Source organism: Cupressus sempervirens, chromosome 10 (genome assembly GCF_028749045.1).
Source record: "Cupressus sempervirens isolate cs-2001-9-10 chromosome 10, ASM2874904v1, whole genome shotgun sequence".
Taxonomy (NCBI): Eukaryota; Viridiplantae; Streptophyta; class Pinopsida; order Cupressales; family Cupressaceae; genus Cupressus; species Cupressus sempervirens.
The window spans coordinates 471472943-471486279 of NC_143127.1; the positions used below are offsets into that span (position 1 = coordinate 471472943).

Genomic DNA, 13337 nt, shown 5'->3' on the forward strand with positions numbered 1-13337 from the left:
TGTTGGATCTGAGAACAAGGAGAACCTCAAGAGGGGTTTCAAACAGAGTATAGTTTGTCTGCATTGCTGCGCACAAACTTAAAGATGATTTTGGAAACTTGTTGGTTATCAATGTTCCGTTTTTTAAATCATCTTTCTTGTTGAATGGTTTATGGTTTATATCAATTTCATAATCAATTGATTAAGCCATTTGGAAATGCAAATCCCTCTAGTTCACCATATTGCATGATGTCAGATTGCCATTTAACCTTATTGCTTACCAAATTATTGGTAAAAAAGATTAGGTTTACTGTTTTTTGCAAACTGAACTTTACACTAATTGTAGCAATACTATTGTTTGGTTGAAACAAGTAGTATCTAGTGCATGGTAATAATATATTTCATCTCATATAAAAAACAAAATATCAGCATTCCATGGGACATGCCCCAGGATACAAGAGATGGTCTGAAGGTCTTGGGGGCATAAGAGGGCATGTGGTCAGTCTGATTTAATTTTTCATGAACATAAAAATGTTCAAGAAAATGATCTCTAGAAGTCCTTAAAAGCTAAAAATTGGAGGACTGTCATTGCAAATTTAGGACATTGTCTTTACATTTTATTGTTTAAATTATTTAATCGCCATGTACCTGCCTCCACAAAATTCAGGAATTGTTAATGCTGTCTCTAGAACCAGTCGTGCATAACTTTGCGAGCACTTGTGATGTTGGAAATTGTTATTTTTTATGTCATTGGCAAGCAAGGAGTTCAAAATTACAAATTATTCTTTTATTGTGGTGCCCAACTTCCCTCTTGGACCAAGCTATTCTTGGGAAATAATAAATGTTTTAAAAAATTTATGTTATTGAGGGATGGCCCCTTGAAGAATTGTGCCCTTAGTTGGGCTGCTTTTAAATTAAATGCTACTTGTTATGGGCGACCTCCTTGAGGCTAGCGCCCTCCTTAGAAATGGTCAAACAAAAATCATATAAACAGCCTTTATTTGTGAAGTCAACCTCAGGGGACGAGTACCCCACCTTGGTGAAGGAAAATTAAATAAAATAAAATTTCTCTTTTCCTCCTTTGTAATGCCCCCTTTTTGGGACATTAAAAATTCTTAAGTCAAGTTCATAAAATATTGGTTCTGGCTTAAGGGAGTAATGAAAAATTATAAAATGGGTCAAATTAATATTATTAAGGGAGTTAAAGGCGACAAAGAAGGAAAAAAATGAAAAGACAAGAGGAGGAAACAAAAGGGTCACTGTTTTGAGCATCAAAGAGGGAAGCTTCATTCATTTTGGACATGCTTAGACTTGGAGTTGTTTGTAGATTTTCTCACGTAGAACAAGAAGCTTTGGCTTTTAGTTTCCAAAACTTGAGGATGGAAACCTTTAGGCCCTTCTCAGTTGATTGGATGCCAACCCAATTCAGCTTGGAGTGGATTCGAGACAGAATTCACCATTGTTCTTACAAGTTCTTTTTGAGCTTTCCAATCTAACTGTATAACTGTTTTTAAGATTGGATTCGGATATCTGGTTATGTTATTGTATTGCTGGTTATTATAATACAATAGCAAATCTGAATGTTATTTTGGATTGACTATTTTTAATGAGCATTTGCTGGTTGTTGCTGGTATTTTATTGCATTCAATTATCTGTTATATTTTGAAGTTTGTTTTGAGGTAAGAATGCAAAAATTTTCATTAGGGATATTACAGTGGTATCAGCGCGGTGTATCTTGCCATCCTATGGAGTCGTTCAGAGAAAATTTACATAAGGACTTCAACTTTGTAGAGAACTATTTGGGATTATTATTATTTGCATTTCTAGAGTTTATATATCTCTGCATATGTATACCTATGTGCTTTAGGATAGTGTTTCATCTCTTTGACCAATAATGTGACAGATTGATTTTATTGAGTAAAATTCCCCATAAGTTTTCAGCGATTGGTATTACCGTCAGAGGTTTGGTATTTATTATACGAAGAGAGCAGCTTTTAATGTTGCCGGGTTCTGAAAATACATTTTAAGCAAACTACCAGCTTGAAAATTACTTTTACCTCGAGTTAAAATTCTAAGGTGAAAAGGTAGTATGTTGCAAAACATTATTAGTTTGAGCCCAACACTCTTATTCGGTAAATGGAATTAAAATTGAAGCTAATAATTGATTTTTGGTAGTATTTCTGGTTAATTAGCTTTATAGAGAAATCAAAATATTTTTGGACTCCAATTTGTGATGGGCGATTAATTATCCTGTAGAAGATGGGACCGGATTATGGAAACATTTGAAGTGTTGAATAATAGAATCCTAGTGGGATGACAATTCTCACTCGCTACTCACAAACATGGAGCCCATAAATTCAAGTTTGACTATGAATATTGGAGGATGTTCTAGAAATAAACATAGAACCATTAGAATCAGCAGTTACTACTGTAGAGTTGCTAAGGATTACAACGTTATCAAGCTTCAATCTTGATTGTCACAAGGAGCTTGTGACCTTGCTGGATAGTTACTTGAAGTTTGTATGCAAGCATTTATGGGAGGCAAATTGTAGAATTCGTCTAAAGTATTAGGCACCTACAGATTTACATCACTTAGAGGAGTTGACACTACAGATACTCTCGTTACAAGTTATAATAGTGGCCATCTACAGTTTGAAACATTTACTATGCATTTGGAATGGTATAGAGATTGGGGAAAATAGAAGTAAAACTGATACACAATTCTAAACTACAGGAGTTACACCTTGCAACGTTATCCCATTATATATCTTCAGTTACCAAAGTTTGGCAGATTATTGTTCCATCGACATCATTAGTTGTGTAGGAGTTCCAAAAAAGAAGAAGAATATTACAGAGCCGCCAAGAATAGTGTGGAAGTTGTGTCAGAAGGGAGGCATTTTCTTTTCCAAATAGAAAGAGATTTAAAGTGATGCACTACCAAAAGGAAGTTTAGTTTTTAGAGATGAGGCCTTGATTGTGTTCGACAAGAAGGCAGACTTACAGTGAGCGGAATCGACACGATACTCTGACCGAGTCAAGCTTGCCACAAAAGCAAGGTTCCATATAATTGCGACTAATGTTTGCCCAAACATTTTTCAAAGTAGGTCCAATTTTTCATCGAGCAACATTTTAACCTCCAAACAAATAATGATTTTTTTTGTGGGCACATAATAATATGATGAGCACAAATAATAGTTTAGAGATAAATGTTATTTTTGGAGACATTCGAATCCACGTGAATCTTGATTTGCATTGTCTGCAAAGAAGTTACGACATTAGTAGAGGAAATACACCCTCATTCAGGAGAAAGGCTTACTAGTATACATAGACAACCTGTTGAGAACAACTACAAGTGATGCTTTGTGTTTGATCGGAAACCTTATGTGAGCTGTCATAATCATATGGTGTGTTAGTTTGTGTTATAGAGGGAGACCTTGTTAGTTATCATACATGGTCAAAAGAAAGGCGGGTATTAGAAGCAATACCAAGGTGAAGACACTTTGCATTTAGAAGTTTGAAGGTGAAATGTTTAGCTTGCAAAAAGACTTGTTGAAAGATAATTATCGAGCATATGTTGGTCAGCCTGAATACTAAGGAGGGTAATTCATATCTAACAACTTGGAATGAGGAAAAGCTTGATCATGTCGAGTTTTCAAATCACAATTGGAAACTCATCATGGTGAATGCAGTGGCGTAGATTAGAGGAATCCCCGATCCCGTGATCATCATCAAATACAAGGCCTTTGCCAACAATCCAAAGGATTGATTCATTTAGAATCAATAGCCTCAATTCTTTCTTCTTCTTCTTCTTTCATGTTTGTAATTGAAGAGGATGTATTACATGAAAATGTGTAGTAACATGTAATACAATTTACATGTGTAATGACATGTAATCTAATAATTTCTCATTAGTTAGACAGGGTCAAAGTTGGTTGAGTTGCTCTCACTTCTTACTCCATCTTTTTCTCAATTCCTTTGCCTATATAAAGGAGTGCCTCATCATTGTAAAAATCATCTTTTATTGTATGCAAGAAAGCTCTGCTAGACTTGTAAAAGCATAACTTTGATTGCGTAGTACGAATTTGGGAGAAAAGTCAATAAAAGAAGTAATTGGATACGAAGCTTTGATTGGAAGCAATTGTAATAGAGCAAATTAGAAGCTTTGACTGTGATTTGTGCTTATTGTCTTTGATTCATGTTATTATTGTGTATTCAATAACAGAGCATAGTGATTTAAGAAGCAATTGGAGCCGATGCTTTGACTGGGAGTGGTTGTGGCAATACATAGACTAGGAGCTTTGACTGTAGCTTGTATTACCATCTCAAATTCACAAAAAATAGTTTGAATTCCCTACTTCTAGAAGTTTTTGTGCCCCAATGGTAGAGGATATTCTTATAGAATAAGTTAAAACAAGACTTAGAGCCAAACTAGTACACTTTTGGCTAGCCTTTGAGTTAGTGTTGGTTTATCGGTATCACCGTTTCTAGCTACTAGATAAAAGTGCAGTTAGAGATTTCATCTTGCCCATTACTCATTCCGCGAGTAAGTGGATTCTTTCTTGAAAGTTAAGAGGAAAGGATATTGGTAACATCCCTTACAAATCTCTCAACTTTTTTCTTACCTTGCGTTGATCTAAGGAATGGTGAGAAGGGGGAGCCTTACCTTTAATATAGGAAAGACTTTGTCTCACACACTATGACTGGTCTACCTATTTTGTGATTGGATTTTCACAAAACTGTCAGTTGCAAAATATCCACCCAATAGGACTGAGTATTTTTAATGAGCATTTGCTGGTATTCTATTGCATGCAATTATCTGTTATATTTTGAAGTTTGTTTTGAGGTAAGATTGTAAAAATATCCATTAGGGATATTACATCCTCAACCAACTTCCATGATGAGGTGTATTCCTCAAGTGAAAAGGTGCATTGAAAGCTATACATAAGGAATTATTTGGAAGTTCTTATCACTAATCATTCCATTGAATACATTCTTCAAGGAAAATTTTAGCAGACCTTAGACTAGATAGAAGGAGCTTACGTGAGTAGAAATGTTTGAAGACTATGAGTAGACTATTTCAGTGTTTATGAGCTGATCGTGTCAGACCTTATGAGCAGAATGTTGTCCCTTTTTTCTGATGTTTAAAAATTAGGGATAACCTACCAAAACTATGACTTCTTAAGGCTCTTATCACATTTTTTTGTGGTATATTTTGATCACCTTGGCATTTGTTACAAAACCCAAGTTTTTCATCTCTGGTTTAGTGGAGTTCCATTGTCTAAAAATTAACTTTTCCTTCAATTTCGAGTTTTAGAGGCTGCATTACAAGTTTTTCTTCAATGCGAAATTTGTTGTGACCTTTTCACATATCCATTGCCAATGGGGACCCTCTCTATTTGTTGCGGGCTTGGTTTTTTTGGCTTTCCTTCTTGGTAGTTTTGACTTCAGGCACCTGAGGTTCCCCATTTTCCAAGAGAGAATTGATGAATTTGACAAAGTCTAGATTAGAGAGTTATTTTTTGCGCTTTTAGGGTTACGTTTTGAGGCTTTGTTGATTAAAAAATATATATTTGGAGGAAGTGTTGAGTTGAAATTTCTTCCAAAGCGAACCAACCAAACTCGTTGCTTGGCAAATTCCTATTTTTTAGGCTTTCCTATTTATAGGTTCTGCTATATTTTTAGGGATGTCTATTTTTTAGTATTTTTGTGATTGCCTTGATTGATTTTACATCTGAACAAACTTACCATTTCTAGTAAGCCTATTTTTGGTAGGTGTAATGTGCCCCTTCTAATTGGTATCAATTGCTGATAGGTAAGCCCATCAATTCAACCCTTGTGGGCTAATATACTTGATTTGAGGCTCCTTTGTTGTATGTTATGGGACATCACTTCACAAATAAGCTTAGTTGGATTTAGATCCAAGCCTTTATATTGGTTGTTTGGCTCAGATTGGGGGACTTACTATTTATAATAAGTCATATTTGCTTAGTTACTACTTTTGGTAGGATACCTCAACACATGGCATATGTAGTGGTCATCCTAATTTCTAGACGAGTTAGTGAAATGAGTTTAATGGCACAAGTGTAATATCCCAATAGGATATCATCCCAATACCTTACCTCACATTAAATTTTCAGAATTCAAATAGATAGTGCATGCAATAAACATTCAAATTTTATAACAAATGCTCATGTAGAAAACTTTTGAAACTTTTGTTGTATTATGTTTTTCAGCAATACCAAGTTATAACCAACAAATCCATATACATTCTGCTTAAATATGTTATTGCATTAAACATCAGCAATACAATAACAAACATGTAGTCCAATCTTAAATTAAAAAATACAGCCAGATTGGAAAGAAACAATAATATGCACGTGTAGTCTTAGATGTGAATCAACCACAAAAGATGAATCGAGGCTACGTCCAATCTACTTAGAAAAATCCTGAAGGTTTTCGTCTTTAGGCTTCAACAAGAAAGCACGCAGCTTCCCAAAGTTTTGCAAAGAGAAACATGAAAATCAATCTCAAGTCCAATCATTCTGAAAAATGAACTCCTCATCCTTCTTTTATGCTCAAAACGGTGCTCTTTAGTTTCCTGTCCTATCCTTTTGTCTTTTTTTCGTCTTTGTCACCTTTAACCTAGCTTTATTATATTAAATTGACCCATTTATTAATTTGCTTTAAACTCTCATAAATCAAATTTAATATTTTATGATTTTGACTTTAGAATCCCTAATGTCCAAAAAATGGGACATTACAAGTCCTCCCTCCTCAAGATTGCTCGCTCTCAAGCAATCATGAGTCCATAAGACGATATTAGGGTCCCATATGCATCTGCTAGCATTATTGTGGCCCATACTAGTAACTCTGCCATGCCGTGGTATCAAAGTGAGAATGGAACCCAACTATCAGTATAATCCTTAGATCCCATCAACCTATCAGCACGATCTGGGTGTAGAAATAGATGATCAATGAATTTGCAACCTCTTGAATCGACCAACTGAATAAATAGATACCCAACACACTGCCTATATGCAAGGAAACCAACTCATAACGACTCAAGTTGTCATTGTCAAAGCTCGGGTCAACATCAAGAATGTCGATAGTGTCACCAATATGTCTCTGAGTTGGAAAGGTAAATAACTCATATGGAATATATTGCAACATGTTTGGTTCCCATTCATGGGCATGCAACTCACTAACTCTTGTAGGCCAAGCCGAAACTGAAAATATACTAATAGTCCAAACAGGGCAGCCATTGATAACTAGAGTATGAAGAAAAATAAAATCACCAATCAATAATTAGGTAGTTGCCATATTATAAGAACTTGGTGATAAACCTCTAGGTAAGCTTCAAAAACCCTCATGGCACACTAAGAACAACTCTGAACTAATCCACCATAAGTATCACTACTAAAATTATTGCTTCTATCAACAAAATAATCATCATCACACAGTCTTTGAAGAGTAATCACTTCGCTCATCTTCCACCTCATGATATGGTGAAATGATGTTGTCACTTTAGTAAAAATCAGAACTTACGTGTTAGACTTCTTGCTGGTCGATATGGTCTTAATTAGCAAAAAGTGCCTCATCATGATGGAAAATGATGCAGGAGCATCCAGAGGTATAAGGGCAATCCTGTGTCAACCAAAAAATGTACTTAGACTTAGATTCTATTTCATGTGTTTTCATTTCTGGATACCCATTTGGGTCAAATAAAGGCCCCAACTCTCACAGTTCCACTATCAGTGTTCTAGGATAGAGTATTTGAACACCTTGGGATACGTGTAAATGTAGAAAAAATAGGAGTATGTAATTGAGCCATCATTTTAGTGAACTAGAAGGTGTAAATTGGCCAGATGAATGTAACTGTAATTTAGAGCATTCCAGAAAAAGAATCAGGTCAAAAGGCCCCACTATTTGAAAGTTATTGCAGTTTCTCGGTTTCTAGAGACCTCCTAAGAATTCTTCAAAGTCAGGTTAGGGGCATTAAATGACCTCGAAAAGGGCCGAAAAATGGGGGACGAGCGAAGCTCTTCTAATTTTGCACCAACTTCTATGCGACTTTTAGAGCTTTCTATTTGGTCGGTGCATGCCTACTAGCACTTTCTAGAATGTATTCCTAATCCTTAACTCTCCGGGGTCTATTTAAGAACATTTTTGGCATTGTAAAAGGCAGTTCGGAGTGGAGTTTGAGAGAAGGTACTAAAAGGAGAAATTATCTCCAGATTATTATTGTTGTAAGCCCTTAGAGCATGTTTTGAAGTCTATTTTCTTTGTACTGAATGTAATAGCATATTTACACAGTTAATACAATTTTCCCTTTCCTGTTGTGTTCACTCTATGCTTGGGTTGTGTCCCCATCAAGTGGTATCAGAGCTGGTTTTCCTGAGTGTGTAGACAGAGCGCCGATTGTGAGGCAGTTTGCACCAGGGCTGTGTGGTTGTGGGTTTGAGTTAAGAAGATGCCTCCACGAAGAGAGCGTGGTAGAAGGGCTGGAGCTATTAATCCCGAGGAGGTTAGAGCCCTCCAAAGGCAGGTACAAGCATTGCAGGAGGAGCTCCGTAGAGGAACAAATGTTGCCGCAGGCGACAAAAGTGAGGATGACAATGAAGAAGAAGAAATTGGACCAGAAGGGGAATTTGATGGGGAGGTTCTGAATCAGGCAGAGGAAAGGCTTTTTAGGGCCACTACTAAGTTTGGGAAAAGACCTACAATTGATGTGGGTGTATTTTCAGGAAATCTGAAACCAGATGAGTTGATCGACTGGATCAATGAACTGGAAGAGTACTTAGAGTATGAGGATATCAAGGATTCAGATAGGGTTAAGTTTGCAAAGGCCAAACTGAAAGGCCATGCCAAAATTTGGTGGCAAGAGTTTCAATTGGAAAGAAATAGAAGGGGAAAGGAGAAGATCACAAGGTGGGATCGTATGGTGGACAAATTGAAGAAGCAATTCATTCCTGTTGATTATGAGCTTGATTTGTTTAAGAAGATGCATGGGTTAAAGCAAGCAGGAAAATCAGTCCAAGAATATATAGAGGAGTTCTACTGACTTCTTATTAGAGCAGGGCATGTAGAAGTAAATAAGGAGAAGGTTGCTCGTTATATCAGTGGGTTGCAACCTAGCATCCAGGAGGAATTAAGTTTGGTAAGAATGACCAGCGTTGAAGAGGCATACCAGTTTGCCCTACGAGATGAAGAGAAGCTAAATAAGAGGTTTGAAAGGAGACAAAGAGGGCGTGGTCAAGGAGGAAGGGGTAGTGGTAGGTCATCTGGAGGCCGAAATGAAACCCAAAAGAAAAATGAAGATGTGGGTACTAGTAGGAACCAGAGGAACGAGGGTTTCAACCGCTCCCGTGATCAAGACTTTGAAATTAGAGAGGAAGAGGTAGAAGACGTGGACAAGGAAGAGGAGGCTTCCGTGGTACCTGTTTCCATTGCAATGAAGAAGGTCATCGTGCCTTTGAATGCCCTCAACGACAAGGAAGGACAGATAGGAGAGCTAAGGGTCAAGCTAGGGTTGCTCATGTGGATGAGGATGCACAATCATCACATTTAGAAGATGCAGAAAGAGGAGAGACTTTAGTAAATGAAAGGGTCCTGCTAAGTGGTGAGATTGAACCAGGACAAAGGAGGAGTTTATTCCGTACCAGGTGCAAGTGTGAGGATAAATGTTGCGATGTGATCATTGATGGCGGTAGCACTGACAACTTGGTGTCAGAAGAGATGGTCTCTAAGCTGAAGCTCAAGAGGGAGAAACACCCCCAGCCCTATCGGATTGCTTGGGTGAAAGATGATCATAAGGTCCTGGTAAGTGAACAATGTTTAGTGAAGTTCAAAATTGGGAGTTACCATGATGAAGTTCTCTGTGATATTATTCCAATGGATGTTTGCTATCTCTTGTTGGTTAGACCGTGGCAGTTTGATAGGCATGCAGTACATGATGGTCATGCAAACACATACTCTCTAACAAAGGATGGAGTTCGCCACAAACTAAAGCCCATGAAAAAGGAAGGCGAAAAGGTATGTTGCAGTGCTAAGATTTGTCTTGTTGATGGAAGGAAGTTTTTAGATGGCATGAAACATCAGCGTATGTGCTATGCTTTGATTCCTAGGAAAGATAAAGAAGGTAGTAGTGAAATACCACTTGAAGTTTCAGATTTACTAGGTGAGTTTGGAGATGTCATCTTTGATAATGTTCCAGAAGGATTGCCACCGTTAAGGAAAATCAGTCATCAGATAGATTTAATTCCAGGAGCTAGTTTGCCTAACAAGGCTGCTCACAGGATGACTCCTACTGAAACTGAGGAGCTAAATAGACAGGTTCAGGAGCTATTGAGGAAGGGCTTGATTCGAGAGAGCCTGAGTCCATGTGCAGTACTTGCAGTACTGGCACCAAAGAAGGATGGAGAGTGGAGGATGTGTACAGACTCTCGAGCTATAAATAGGATAACCATCAACTATCGGTTTCCTTTGCCAAGAATGGATGATCTTATGTATTGCTTGAGTGGAGCCCAGTACTTCACAAAGATAGATCTCAAGAGTGGCTATCATCAGATACGGATTTGAGAAGGAGATGAGTGAAAAACAGCCTTCAAGACCAAGGAGGGTCTTTATGAGTGGTTAGTCATGCCCTTTGGATTGACGAACGCCCCAAGCACCTTCATGCGGCTTATGAATGAGGTACTTAAGAAGTTCTTGGGAAAATTTGTTATTGTCTATTTGGATGATATTTTAATTTTTAGCAAGACTTTCGAAGAACATTTATTGCATATTCGTAGTGTCCTTGAAAGGTTAAGGGAAGAGAAATTGTTAATTAATTTGAAGAAGTGTATCTTTGCAAAAAGGGAGTTAGTCTACTTGGGGTTTGTTATATCACCTGAAGGTCTCAAAATGGATCCAGAGAAGGTAAAAGTCATCTTGGAATGGCCTACTCCAAGGTCTGCTATTGAGGTTAGATCATTTCATGGTCTGGTTAGTTTTTACAGAAAGTTCATTAAGAATTTCAGTGGCATATGTGCACCCCTGATTGACACAATAAGAAGGGATAGAAAAGAGTTCAAATGGATTGCGGCAGCTGCGAGAAGTTTTGAATTGTGAAGAAGAAGGTGACAGAACAACCTGTGTTGACACTTCCAGATTTTAGAAAGGTGTTCCAGGTGGATTGTGATGCTAGTGGTAGTGCTATTGGAGCTGTATTGAGTCAAGAAGGTAAGCCTATTGCATATTTTAGTGAAAAATTGAATGATGCGAAAAAGAAGTATTCTGTTTATGATCAAGAGTTCTATGCAATAGTTCAGGCTTTAAAGAAATGGAGGCATTATTTATTGCCAAAAGAATTTGTTTTGTATACTGATCATCAGGCATTACAATACTTAAATAGCCAAGGTAAATTGAATCAGAGGCATATGAAGTGGGTTGAGTTCTTGCAGAGCTATACATTTGTGTTGAAGCATAGAAGTAGAAAATCTAACAGAGTTGCAGATGCACTAAGTAGGAGACAGTTGTTGCTTACAGTAATGCAGGTTGAAGTAGTTGGGTTTGATGAACTCAAGAATCTGTACCATGAGGATCTTGATTTTGCTGAAGCGTGGAAAGCTTGTAAAGAGCCTGTTGCTGTAGACAGAACTAAGTGGTTAGACTATCTGATTCAGGATGGTATGTTATTCAAGGGCAGTCAATTATGCATTCCAAGGAGTTCCATGAGGGAAAATCTGATTAAGGAGAAACACAGTGAAGGGATGGTAGGACATTTTGGTCGAGATAAGACCATTGCCATTCTTAGAGAACATTATTTTTGGCTTCAAAATTTCACAGGATGTGAAGAAGTTTGTACAGAGTTGTCAGATTTGTCAAGTGGCCAAGGGATTTAGTCACAATACTGGACTATATCAGCCATTGCTTGTTCCATCAAAGCCATGGGAGGACATAAGTATGGATTTTGTTCTTGGATTGCCAAGGACACAAAGGGGTAATGACTTAGTATTTGTGGTGGTTGATAGGTTCTCCAAAATGACACATTTCATTCCATGCCACAAAACTCATGATGATGTCCATATTGCAGACTTGTTTTTTAGAGAGGTGGTAAGACTACATGGTCTCCCAAGGAGTATAGTTTCTGACAGAGACACTAAATTTGTGGGGTATTTTTAGAGAACATTGTGGAAAAAGTTGAGAACAGACTTGAAATTCAGTTCCACACATCACCCGCAGACTGACGGGCAAACGGAAGTGGTAAACAGAAGTCTGGGTAATTTGCTAAGATGTTTAGTTGGGGATAAGCCCAAGGGATGGGATTTGATTCTACCACAAGCAGAGTTTGCTTACAATAACTCTATAAACAGGAGTACTGGTAGATCACCATTCCAAATTGTATATGGAAGTAGCCCAAGGACTGCACCAAAATTGAGGAAGATAGAGCAAGGGGAGAGGACAAGTGCTGAAGCTGAAGAATTTGCTGAACATATCAAGCGTCTACATGGGGAGGTTCAGGCACACATTACCAAGATGAATCAAGAGTATAAAGCTAGGGCTGATCAAAGGAGAAGACATAAGGAATTCCAAGTAGGGGATCTAGTCATGGTACACTTACGAAAAGAAAGATTTCCAGTCGGTACTTACAACAAGCTGAAAATGAAGAAATTTGGCCCCTGCAAAATTCTGAAGAAACATGACTCAGGAAATGCATATGAGGTGGAGTTGCCAGATGGTATTCACATTTCTCCTATTTTCAATATTGCAGACTTAACAGAGTATCATGATGATGGTGCAGATGAGGAGCTGATGTTAGAGCCATGTCCAATTCCTACTTCTAAGAAGGAGGAGATAGAGGAGATTCTGGATAGTCGTGTGGGTAGGAGTACCAGAAATAGGCAGTATGAAGAGTATTTGGTCAAGTGGAAAGGACGGCCGATCAAGGACTCAACTTGGATATCAGCAGCTGAGGTTTCCCATTTGGGATTTCCTCTACCATTCATAAAGTGACAGGGTCATTTTTCAATCTAACCTGGGTGTCTGATGTAGGAGCATCCAAAGGTATAAGGGCAATCCTGTGTCAACAAAAAAATGTACTTAGACTTAGTTTCTATTTCATGTGTTTTCATTTCTGGATACCCATTTGGGTCAAATAAAGGTTCCAACTCTCACAGTTCCACTATCGGTGTTCTAGGATAGAGTATTTGAACACCTTGGGATACGTGTAAATGTCGAAAAAATAGGAGTATGTAATTGAGCCATCATTTTGGTGAACTAGAAGGTGTAAATTGGCCAGATGAATGTAATTGTAATTTAGAGCATTCTATAAAAAGAATCAGGTCAAAAGGCCCCATGGTTTGAAAGTTATTGTAGTT

At 37.7% G+C, this 13337-nt stretch overlaps 1 protein-coding gene across 3 annotated transcripts in view; it reads left to right on the top strand.

Annotated features, from left to right (window-relative positions):
- LOC149534736 (RHOMBOID-like protein 12, mitochondrial) overlaps window positions 1-13337 on the top strand; it is a 243120-nt gene that overhangs the window by 39773 nt on the left and 190010 nt on the right. The gene's annotated exons all lie outside the window — the stretch shown is intronic.